Source organism: Drosophila obscura, unplaced genomic scaffold (assembly GCF_018151105.1).
Source record: "Drosophila obscura isolate BZ-5 IFL unplaced genomic scaffold, ASM1815110v1 contig_95, whole genome shotgun sequence".
Classification (NCBI taxonomy): Eukaryota; Metazoa; Arthropoda; class Insecta; order Diptera; family Drosophilidae; genus Drosophila; species Drosophila obscura.
Window position 1 is genome coordinate 393028 of NW_024542889.1, and position 13211 is coordinate 406238.

A 13211-nucleotide genomic window follows, 5' to 3' on the forward strand; every position below is an offset into this window, starting at 1 on the left:
TGATCTGTTATTCGCATAGATATAGTACTTATTTGCTTAGTGTTCACTGGCAAATAAATGAGATTACTAGGTGTTACATTCATTTTATACCCTTGATACCAAATTCATATAATGTATGATATGGTCTATTATTTACATAGGAACCGCTAACAATATTACACTCTACACGTAGTGTATTTATTCTTAAAATGTTCACTGGTTGATCAGATACATAAGTTGTTGTTTTACTCGGATTGAGTATCCTTCTGTCGAAACCAAATAATGGTCCAATGGTTCTCTCTTTATTAAAGTATATTGGATGGTCACTTGTAAAAAGTTAAACTTGTAGCGTATTATTATTACTCTCCAGTTTAAATGTATTCTCAATTTTATATTCTTTCAATTTATGATGAATAAACTTCCAATGTCTATGAGCTCATACGAACCTATGGGAATCGTTATAACATAATTCCCAATATGAAACAGATTGTTTGTTTCATCAACATTGGGAATTGAATTGTACATGTAATAGTCAATGAGTGCACATTCATAATCGCCTTTCAGCAATTCGATTGGTGGAAAATAATTTGTTTCTATTGTGGAAGTGTTTTCATTTAATGATAACATTAATGATCTTGACATTTTGAACTCTCTTCTTAAACTGGTGTAGATGGTAAAACACCATTTGATTTAAATAACAATAAACTGATCGAAACCTTTTCTATATCGACCCTTTTCAATGTCATCTTTGCTAACTAATAAGAAACCGTATTTATCTTCCCAACATTTTCGACAAATATTTATAAATGTCGGTTGTTCGGCTAAGCGCCGGCCTATGGCAGCACATAGAGTAGTTGAGCATCTTTTAATGTAATGTTCTCTTTATAACCGTTTGTTTGCTTGTACTTATGCTCTTGCTGGTGCCTTGCTCTTCTCGGTTTTCGTCAGCCGCTGTGGGGGAGGCTCATCAGAAAAGGCAGAAGTCACTTCAAATTCGATCATCACCGTAGTTAAGCGTTTGGCTCTCTGGCACAGTGACCTGCCTGCCACAGAGTTCTAAATTAAACCTAACATAAACATATCAACTTCAACAGTCTTGAACCGGCCCCCGCGTCTTCAATCGACCCATCGTTAACTCTCGTTACCAAATCCGCACACCTTTCGTTAGTTTTGGATAATACATATAATAAGAATTCCCGAGTTCACAAGTAGGTTTTTAAAAAGATATTTTATTTAACCGAACTTATAAAATAGAACATATGATATAATAATGAATTCCCCAACTCAATGTTAGAAAGTCTCAAACGGAACTGTCTTCTTGTTCTCGAGTTATTGATCTCGAGACCTCTGTTGGGAAGCTTAAAGCTTATCTCCTTAAGCTTTCGGCTTCGGCTGATATTTCGTCTTCGTGATTGAGTGATGATGGCTTCGGCTGAGAGGCGGTTGTGAGAGGCGTTGCTTTGGTGAGAGCGGCTGATAAGCGATGCGTTGGTCTATGTGTGGGAGGCTTGGGAGATGCGTCGGCTTGGATGAAACAGGCGGCCGCAGCTGGTGATTGGTGTCAGCTTTCATCTTGAGAACTCACTTGTTTACAAGAGTTTCCCTTCTATTGGAGTGTGGGACTGATTCTGAATTAGTCATAGTGTGGAGTGTGGGAACGAGCTGATAACGTATTGGTCAGCGACGTTCTATTGCATTCCAGAGTTTTGGGTTGCATGGGACTTCCTGTTGATTTCGGTATGGACGAATCATGCGTTGTTTATTCAGGTGTTGGGGTATCTTCTTATATGTTTATCTTATTTCATATAGATGCGAATACATGGGTGTAAGGGTGAGTGCTGGGCATATGCATAACGTGTATGGGTGTGGGTGTGGTTATGAATATGTAAGTGCTTAACGTATACTTAATGCGTATGTAGGTGTAGGGCAGAGAATTAAAATTATTTTATTTTTATTTATACCAATAATAAAAAAATTACTAAAATGTATTATGAATATATAAATTAATTATTTTTTATTTCTGTAATTTACAAAAAAAAAACGAGAAGGAACGTGTGAGTCGCTTCTGGGGACGCCGACTCTACTTATACCCGTACTCAGTCAGCATATACATTTTTAAGCATATAATTATTTAGAACTTAAAAAAAAAAGAAATTTTACATTTTTTTGCTACATCTGTTATCTACATCTACATATACTATTTATATTATACATCTAACATGTATATTCTACATGTACCATTTAGATTCTACATCTCCTCCACTAGGGGTTTGCGCACACTGAACGCGGCAGAGTGTGTGAGCGAGAAGGAAAATGAGTTCTGTTATTGTGTTCAGGAGGGGGCAGGGGAAGGAACAGAAAATTAATTTCTTCATTCTGGCTATAATTATGATTCGATCTAGTTCAGATTTGGCAATCTGGTAGATATGGGCATTCTCTACGATACTGCGTTTTTAGTTTTATCGTATCTTTAAAATTGTGCCTGCCACAGATTTTCGTTCTTTGTGGGGGCGGAAGGGGGCGGGGCGAAATTCTGAAATACACTTGTAGCAGTGTGATATCACATAAGTCTGGAAACCAAATTTGGTTTCGCTAGCTCTTATAGTCTCTGAGATCCAGGCGCTCATCGAGACGGACAGACGGACAGACGGACGGACGGACGGACGGACAGACGGACGGACGGACGGACAGACAGACATGGCTATATCGACTCGGCTATTGATGCTGATCAAGAATATATATACTTTATGGGGTCGGAAAATTTTCCTTCTCTGCGTTACACACATCCACTTTTACCACAAATCTAATATACCCCTTAACTCTTTTTTGAGTACGGGTATAATAATAGAATAAAAAAAAAAAAATATATGGGAAACCTACTATTAATGAATTGCCTGATAAAAACGGTTACCTTGATAAGGTAAATTATGCATTCATTAACAGGTTTTGTTGTTTTTTTTATAAAACCTTTATATTTAATAGAACTAAACTATTTCTAAAAGTATCAAAAACTTTTGTGCGTCATACACCAAAATATATCAATTAATTATAATTATAAAAAGATAAGCTAACTAAGCTACTGGGTTCATACCCCATTTATAAAGGTTATAATCCTTTTCTTTTTAATTTTTAATGATTCTTCAAAAATTTAATTTATCACATTTATAATTATTGGGACATTAATTCGGTAACATTTAACTCTTGGTTAGGAGCTTGAATAGGTCTTGAAATTAATTTATTATCTTTTATCCCCCTGCTAAGAGATAGTAATAATAACACAACATCAACAGAAGCTTCTTTAAAATATTTCTTAACCCAAGCTTTAGCCTCAACTGTACTCTTGTTTTCTTCTATTATTCTTATATTAAAAAATAATAAATAATTAAATAAAATAAATATCGAAATTAACGACTCATTTACTTCAATAATTATTATATCAGCTTTACTGCTAAAAAGAGGAGCTGCTCCTTTTCATTTTTGATTCCCTAATAAAATAGAAGGATTAACTTGAATAAACGCACTTATATTAATAACTTGACAAAAAATTGCTCCTTTGATATTTATTTCTTATTTAGATATTAAAAAATTTACTATTAGTTAGAGTAATTTTATCAGTAATAGTCGGAGCAATTGGAGGTTTAAACTAAACGTCTCTTCGTAAGTTAATGGCATTATCATCAATTAATCATTTAGGGTGAATATTAATAAGTTTAATAATTAGAGAGTCAATTTGATTAATTTATTTTTTATTTTATTCTTTTTTATCGTTTATTTTAACATTTATGTGAAAGGTTGTATTTAAATGTATGTTTATTAACGAGATATATAAGTAATGGATACAGCTTTGTTAGATATGTTTTTATAAGCGAAAGACAACTGATTTAAGTACGACTGATTTTATTTACGACTGACGAAAACGACGACTGACCAAGGAATGGCGAGAGGCCTCTGAGCGGCGTCGGCTGACGTTCTCGCGATCTCCTCTTTACTCTCTCTGCTCTCAGCTCTCTCTGGGAGGTCTGCACTTGTGTGCGCGACCCAGCCTTCTTACATTCGGCCATCCTGACATTCGTCATCCGTCCCGGATGACAACAGCTCCTCGTTTTCCTCGACAAACTTCCAAAGCTTGAGATTGTCACAACTAGTCGCTGTCACGTTTGGTCCTTCGATGTCCGGGGCTGCTTTCTTCACGTCGTATCGTCCGTTACGCTTGACGTTGACGATCTCATACGGACCAAGGTATGAACTCGCCAGCTTTCGACCAGCAACAAATTGGGTTCGCTTTACAGCGACGAGATCGACCAATCTGTAGCCATGCTCGACACGTCGTTTCTTGTCAAAGTTGGCCTTGTAGGTCTTCTGTGCTTGCTGTATATTCTGCCTGGCTTCATTTCGCAACATTAGACGGTCGTCGTTAAACTTCTCTACCAGCTCCTGATTCAGTAGTTCCATTAGTCGATCTTCTGCTTTGCTATTCATCTTGATGCCGAACATGATTTCGAATGGTGATACTTTCGTCGACATATGAATGTGGGAGTTAATCGCTCTTTGCACAGAAGGTACATACTTGAACCACTTTGACGGTTCCTCTGATGACAGCTTTGCTATGATCGAAAGGATTGAGCGGTTAACCCTTTCAACTTGACCATTACCTCTGGCAACACCAGTTGTTGACCAGACATGTTCTACCATGTTAGCGCTGAGGAACTCAGCAAACGCGTTGGCCGTGAATGCAACGCCTCTGTCGCTTATCAGGCGCCTCGGAAATCCGAACACGTTGGACCATTCGCTCAGCTTCGTTATGACCTCTTCACAGCCTGTAGACTTCGTTGGAAACAGCCAGACAAACTTTGAAAACCCATCCACTACTGCCAGTATAAACTTATACTGCTTAGACGTCGCATCCATCGGACCCAAGTGATCGATGTGGACCGTATGGAGTGGTACATCTCCCTTGTCGATGCAATGCAAGAGGCCTTCTTGCTTGCCGGTTTTTTTGCTGTGAATAATACAACTTATACAGTTAGATATGAAATTATTTACCTTCCCCTCTAAGTGGGGGATGTAAAACTGCTGCTGAATACTGTGCATCGTCTTTGTCGTTGCCAAGTGACCAGTGTCATGTGCAGTCTTGATCACCTCGCGCTCCATCTGTTTCGGGACTACCAGTAGCTCGTGTCCAACAACTTCTTTATAAAGTAGTCCACCTTTCAGCTTGTAGTTCTCATATGCACCGTTTTGTAGAACTCGAACAATTGCTCTTATCCCATCGTCGCTCTGCTGTGCCTTCTTTAAACGTGATGATCTTTCTGATGTAACGACGTAGACTTGAGGATAACGACTTAGAGAGTCCACATGCTTCATTTTGTCTGCCGCTCGATGTTCCATTTCGAAGTCGAAGTCCTGCAAATGGAGCACCCATTGCGCCACTTCTCTTGGTATGTCAAGCTTACTCGTCGTCTGCTTAAACGCGATACAATCCGTGACCAGCTTAAACCTTATCCCCAGCAAATAATGTCTAAACTTTTTCAATGCCAGATATGCAGATTTGACCTCGAGTATGTAACTATGTTGCTTTGATTCAGCTTGCGTCGTCTTCTTGCTCCAGAAATAAACCGGGTGAAGCTTACCATCGAACGACTGCAATAGAACTGCGCCGTATCCATCTTTGGACGCGTCAGTGTGAAGCTCGGTTGGCGCATCCCTTATGTAAATTCGTAAAACAGGCTCCGTTACAAGAATGGATTTCAACTGTTTGATCGCCTGTTCTTCCTCTGGTCCTATCTTAAAATCGACGTCTTTTTTAAGAGATTTGTAAGCGGACGTGCTACCTGCGCATATTGTGGTACAAACTTGCGAAAAAATCCTGTAAGCCCCAGGAATGCTTGGATGGCCTTGACGTTTTTCGGCATAGCAAAGCGATTTACAGCAGAACACTTCTCTTCTCCTGGCCAGATTTGACCATTTTCGATAATGTGTCCCAAGAACTTAATACGCCGCTGCAGAAAACTACATTTTTTCCACTTAATCTTCATTCCATACGAAGCTGCTTTCTCTAGAACTTTCTTTGTTTTGGTCATGCATTCTCCGACGTCGTTGGCATAAATAATTATGTCATCCATGTACAGCTGCATAACGTCTTCATTGATAAGCGGCTGGAATATGTGATTTACAAACCGTATGAAAGCTGCTGGGGAGTTTGTAAAGCCGAACGGCGCCTTGTTGAATTCAAAAAGTCCTTCACGAGTAACAAACGCAGTGTAAGCTTTGCTATTCTCTTCCACGGGCACATGGAAAAACCGATTTTCCAAGTCCATAATGCTGAAAAACTTTGCTGCTTTGAGTTTTTCCAGAACGTCGTCCATCATCGGCACGGGAAAGCGATCTTTCAACACCATGCTATTCAGTTTCCGATAGTCAACGCAGACTCTCAACGTGTGATCTTTTTTCTTGACTATTACGATTCTGCTCGCTACGTGAGACGTTGATTTGCGCACAATACCCAGATCGAGCCACTCCTCAATCTGCTTCTTTACAGCTGCTGCTTCATCTCCAGACAAACGGCTTGGCGACTGGCAAAACGGTTTTATAACTCCATCTGGAACGATCTTCAGCTCTATTGGACATATAATGGGTACTTCGGCTGACAACTGCTTTCCACTAGCTGCTCGATGTTCTTCTGATATTGGGGTGGAGCATCAAAATTACCTGGAGTTTCGATGACATTATAAACCATTTATACTCTTCTTCCGACTTTTTCTGCTGTTCCAGGCTTAGAAAAGAGACTCCGTTTAAATCGGCCATAAGTGTGAACTTCTTAATGAAATCGTAGCCCAAAATTCCATCACATTCCATCGAATTGTTTGGAACCACCAGAAACTTATGCTCGGTTCGCAGCTGATCCACTTCTATGTCGGCGTTAAAAAATCCAATTGGCTTTGTATTCTTGTTTCCCAGGCCACGCAAGGTTGTTGCACTTTCCAGCATCTGCACACCGTTCAAATTTTTGAATACTCCTTCTCTGACCAAGGTCACGTCCGACCCAGTGTCAACCAGGCACTCCACTTCACATTCGTTTACAAGTATTGTCTTGAAGCGACTGCGATCCATAATTAGATTCACCCTTCCATCTTTCTTCGGACAATTACGGGAAATATGTCCGTACTCGTTGCAACGGAAGCATTTGGTATCAGCTGTACACGACATTCGTTTGTGATCCGGAGAACCGCAATTGAAACAGTATTCTTTTCTGCCTTCAGGCACCGTCGCTTTACTTTTGTACACCACTGTGCTCTTGTCATCGCTGGGTTTTCCTTGAACTAGCTCGTAAATGGCATACTCTTCCTTAAGGGCTTTATACGACCGGCACCGATGCATCGCGATTTTAAACTCGTTTTTTATTTGCAACCCGTCTACGATATAGCGCAATACTGCTTCCTCTTCAACACTGCCGACGCTTGCCAACATTTTCATGCTTAGCATATACTCATGGAATGTCTCCGACTTCAGCATTTTACGATTTCTCAACATTTGGTGAATATCCGCACTATTTGTACTCTTTTCGAATTCGCTTATTAATCTGTCTTTCAGATCGTCAAAATTAGACACGCACTCGGATTCCAAAAAAAGCTTAGCAGCGCCACACATCTTGCCTCGGGCCTGAACATATTTTTGTTTATCCGACAGTTCGTAAGCCTCCGCATTATTCTCGAAAATGTCGAACCACTGTTGCACAGGGATAGAGTATCCATCGAAGTCGCTCAGAATTTTCTCGAAATTACTCGCCGATATTTTCACTTGATTATCTCTGCGTTCATCTACCTCTATTTTCAGGGTTAACAGTTGCATCATTTGTTGCACCCTGGCGTCGATGTTTGCCACGCTTCCTCAGCCATTGCTACCTTGTTTTCTTCTGGGATCAGCCCGGTTTCGCGATCTAGCTCCGTCTCGGACAAATTTTCATCCAGCAGCAGCAGATTCTCCTTTTCGATTCTTGTTTCCACTTCGTTGATTTTTTTCGACGGCGTACGTCTGGTTCTCGGCATTTTCCTTTTTATTTTACGTTTGTGTATCTATTGCGAGCGACGCGACTGAGCTGTTATTTTCTTTCTTCTTGCGAACCGACACAACGAGTACCCACAACAACGACGTCGACCGAACCGTTCTCTTTCGTTCTTTTTTTCCGAATGTCTGTGTTCGTGTGTGTATTACGAGCAGACAAAACAGCGAGCAAGCGAACCGAACTGTTCTCTTTCGTTACTTTTCGACGATCGTATGTATATTACGCACCGACACAAAACAACCCCCGAAAATAACGAGGTTGACCGAACTATTTTTCGCTCCTTTTCTGTTCTTTCGTATGTGTATGCACGCCGCAACACAAAATTTGAATTTCGCAACAATTTTTCGCTTTTTGGGCAAATACTGTAATTTCACAACTGTTCGACTGTACAACTTTACGACTTTACTTCTTTTTTTTTTTTTTTGAAATCACAATAAAATGCTCCATCCACTTTAGGAAACTTTTTCACTTATCATTACTAACCGCGCATTCAAAACAGGACGAGCCCCCAAATGTGAAAGGTTGTATTTAAATGTATGTTTATTAACGAGATATATAAGTAATGGATACAGCTTTGTTAGATATGTTTTTATAAGCGAAAGACAACTGATTTAAGTACGACTGATTTTATTTACGACTGACGAAAACGACGACTGACCACGGAATGGCGAGAGGCCTCTGAGCGGCGTCGGCTGACGTTCTCGCGATCTCCTCTTTACTCTCTCTGCTCTCAGCTCTCTCTGGGAGGTCTGCACTTGTGTGCGCGACCCAGCCTTCTTACATTTATATTCAATATTTTTAAACTATTCCATTTAAATCAATTATTTTCTTGATTTGTCAATAGAAAAATTTTAAAATTCACTTTATTTCTAAATTTTGTATCTTAAGGGGGATTGCCCCCATTTTTAGGATTTTTACCAAAATGTCTTGTAATTCAACAATTAACATTATGCAACCAATATTTTTCATTAACAATTATAATAATATCTACATTAATTACTTTTTTTTTTTATTTACGAATTTGTTATTCAGCATTTATACTAAATTGTTACGAAAATAATTGAACGATTAGTACACAATTTAATAATATAAATACAAATTTATACCTAATTTATACTTTTTTTTTTTTTTCAATTTTTGGGTTACCTTTAATTACTTTATTTTTTTTATACTTTAAGGCTTTAAGTTAATAAAACTAATAGCCTTCAAAGCTGTAAATATAGGAATTCCTTTAAGTCTTATTAAATTTTACTCCTTCAAAATTGCAGTTTGATGTCATTGTTGACTATAAGACCATTGATTAAGAAGAATAACTCTTATAAACAAATTTACAATCTATCGGCTAAACTTCAGCCACTTAATCGCGACAATGATTACACTACTCGACAAAATCGAACTTTTTTTTCCTCAAGGATCCAAACCAACTTTTTCTGATAGATATGGGGATTTAAAATTTTTTAAAGAATTATGGTTTTTTTTCTATGGCAGAACTTTTTTTTAAGAATTTTTGAAGTCTGGTATTTTTTTTAAAGCTTTTTTTAGAGGTAGCGCTTGTTTTTTCACATAGCTCTAGTATTTACGTCTGGTTGTAAAAACTTTGCTATTTTGAAAAGGTAATTAAAACAGCTAGAAGTTAAGCCTAAATACTTTGTGATTTCAGCTTACCGTCTGGGAAATATAAAGCATTGAAATGCAAAAATGATGATTTTTGTGCGGTATTTTTTACGAAATTTTGACTTTAAAAACTCAGGAAAAGTCGAAAAAAAATTATATCTTGTGTCCTCTATTTTTTTGTGTACAGTGCGTTAATTGGCGTCGTTTAAGGTATCGCTCATTAAAATCTATGGAGAAACTCGAAGCTAAAATTCGTTAACCAAACCTAAAATACGAAAAAATGAACAAAAAATACCTTTTGGAAGGTTGCGGGCCCAACTGCCAATTGGGAACAAAGCAAACGAACAAGAGTTGTACATTTGGTACCTGATCGCGTTCCTTTGTTCCCAATGGGCAGTTGGGCTCGAACCTTCCAAAAGGTATTTTTTGTTCATTTTTTCGTATTTTAGGTTTGGTTAACGAATTTTAGCTCCAAAGTCTCCATAGATTTTAATGAGCGATACCTTAAACGAGGCCAAATTAACGCACCTATACACAAAAAAATAGAGGACACAAGATATCATTTTTTTTCGACTTTTCTAGTTTTTAAAGTCAAAATTTCGTAAAAAATACCCCACAAAAATCATCATTTTTGCATTTCAATGCTTTATATTTCCCAGACGGAAGCTGAAATCACAAAGTGTTTGGCATCAGCTTCTAGCTGTTTCAATTATCTTTTCAAAATAGCAAAGTTTTTACAACCAGATGTAAGATACTAGAGTTATGTGAAAAAACAAGCGCTAGCTTGAAAAAAGCTTAAAAAAATAACAGTTTTCAAAAATTCTTTAAAAAAAAGTTCTGCCATAGAAAAAAAAAAATATCATCAAACCATTTCTAAGCCTCAAATCTTTAAGAAAAAGTTCGTTTTGTTCCTTGAGGAAAAATCGTGTTGACTAGTGTAATATGGCGGTGGTTGGAAAAGGAAGAGACACGGATAACGGATGGCACAGAATGAAGAAATAAGTACATATATAAGAATATATATATGTACTTATATCGCGGAACTCGGACTTTTCGGAATTTTGGAACACAAATCGCAAATGGAAGGGATTTGTGGCACACGAAACTCGTACTTATCTTGGGATCCTGGTGGTGAAGGCGATGCCGTGCTCGAAGGCTGGATATGGTTGGGGAAGGCGAAGTATATCCGGCTCGAAGGACCAATGTTTGAGCGTAGAGGCGGTGCGAAATCCCAGGATCGATTCCCAAAATACGATGAACTAAACCTTTCAATGGATTATACTCAACTAATCGTTCATGTATAAGGAAGCAGTATGCCTGTGTATCTGGTTTACTATTATTTTTCAACTCTATCGAAATTCTCACATCAATCGGCCACGATTTAACCGTTTCATTTTGATAAGATAGATCTATTACAATAATCGGAGCCTTAGAATAGAAATCATTTGGACTCAATAGTGGGAATGACTCACGATTGTAGTAGCTAGACTGAAAATTTTAGTACATGTCATAGAGATGAGCATACCGATATGTGGTGAAATCAATATTTAAATCATCATACGGAAATGATTCAGAATTCAAATGCATTTTCAGGTTTGATAAATAAACACTCCCTTTTGTGTAAATGTTATAAGCGCAAATCGAGGTCGTTCCCTATTAGCTGCTAACTTAACATTCCAAACATGATGTGTACTCTCAGAAAGTTTCGGATTAATATACGTATCCCAAATACGGAATGCTATTGGTATATTAACACCACTTTTTATGATATCATACATTTTTATCTTAGCAGTATCACTGGGTGTTATGTGAGGAATTTTCCAGGCTATATTTGTAATTTCTAAATGGTATTCTTTTCCAGAGGTGTCTTTTTTGAGAAATACATCATCCAAATTTTTAGAAACTAACAGAATGAGTTCATGTTTATAGTTTAACAAAACCTTCTTATAGTCCTCTGCAAATCCCATTAAACATTTCAAGGGTAGTGAAAAATTAAATTTGCTAGCTACCACAAAATTACCAGAAGAACCACTCCAACCCGAGTTTTACATTTTCTTGTTCTCAGGTAGAATTAGAGAGACAAAGTTTTTTAATGTTGAAGTAACACCAAGAAATCTTGTTTTGTCGACTTCACAACCATTTATTTCGTATCTTATTTCATCAAATAGGTATGCCATACAGTTATTTTTAAATGTTGCTCAACGATATTAAGAATACTCTGTTTTTCAATGTAAGTCTGCTGCCCTTGTTTTTGAACCTCTTCCCACAGCTTTACAAATATTAGTGTGAGGATCCGTGTGAATATTTGTTCTTTTATTGTATATAATCATTCTGTCATTCGTAAATGTATACGAATTGTTATATTTTCACCACGCACGTTTACCAAGTCACCGTTCTGATCTGTTATTCGCATAGATATAGTACTTATTTGCTTAGTGTTCACTGGCAAATAAATGAGATTACTAGGTGTTACATTCATTTTATACCCTTGATACCAAATTCATATAATGTATGATCTGGTCTATTATTTACATAGGAACCGCTAACAATATTACACTCTACACGTAGTGTATTTATTCTTAAAATGTTCACTGGTTGATCAGATACATAAGTTGTTGTTTTACTCGGATTGAGTATCCTTCTATCGAAACCAAATAATGGTCCAATGGTTCTCTCTTTATTAAAGTATATTGGATGGTCACTTGTAAAAAGTTAAACTTGTAGCGTATTATTATTACTCTCCAGTTTAAATGTATTCTCAATTTTATATTCTTTCAATTTATGATGAATAAACTTCCAATGTCTATGAGCTCATACGAACCTATGGGAATCGTTATAACATAATTTCCCGATATGAAACAGATTGTTTGTTTCATCAACATTGGGAATTGAATTGTACATGTAATAGTCAATGAGTGCACATTCATAATCGCCTTTCAGCAATTCGATTGGTGGAAAATAATTTGTTTCTATTGTGGAAGTGTTTTCATTTAATGATAACATTAATGATCTTGACATTTTGAACTCTCTTCTTAAACTGGTGTAGATGGTAAAACACCATTTGATTTAAATAACAATAAACTGATCGAAACCTTTTCTATATCGACCCTTTTCAATGTCATCTTTGCTAACTAATAAGAAACCGTATTTATCTTCCCAACATTTTCGACAAATATTTATAAATGTCGGTTGTTCGGCTAAGCGCCGGCCTATGGCAGCACATAGAGTAGTTGAGCATCTTTTAATGTAATGTCTCTCTTTATAACCGTTTGTTTGCTTGTACTTATGCTCTTGCTGGTGCCTTGCTCTTCTCGGTTTTCGTCAGCCGCTGTGGGGGAGGCTCATCAGAAAAGGCAGAAGTCACTTCAAATTCGATCATCACCGTAGTTAAGCGTTTGGCTCTCTGGCACAGTGACCTGCCTGCCACAGAGTTCTAAATTAAACCTAACATAAACATATCAACTTCAACAGTCTTGAACCGGCCCCCGCGTCTTCAATCGACCCATCGTTAACTCTCGTTACCAAATCCGCACACCTTTCGTTAGTTTTGGATAAT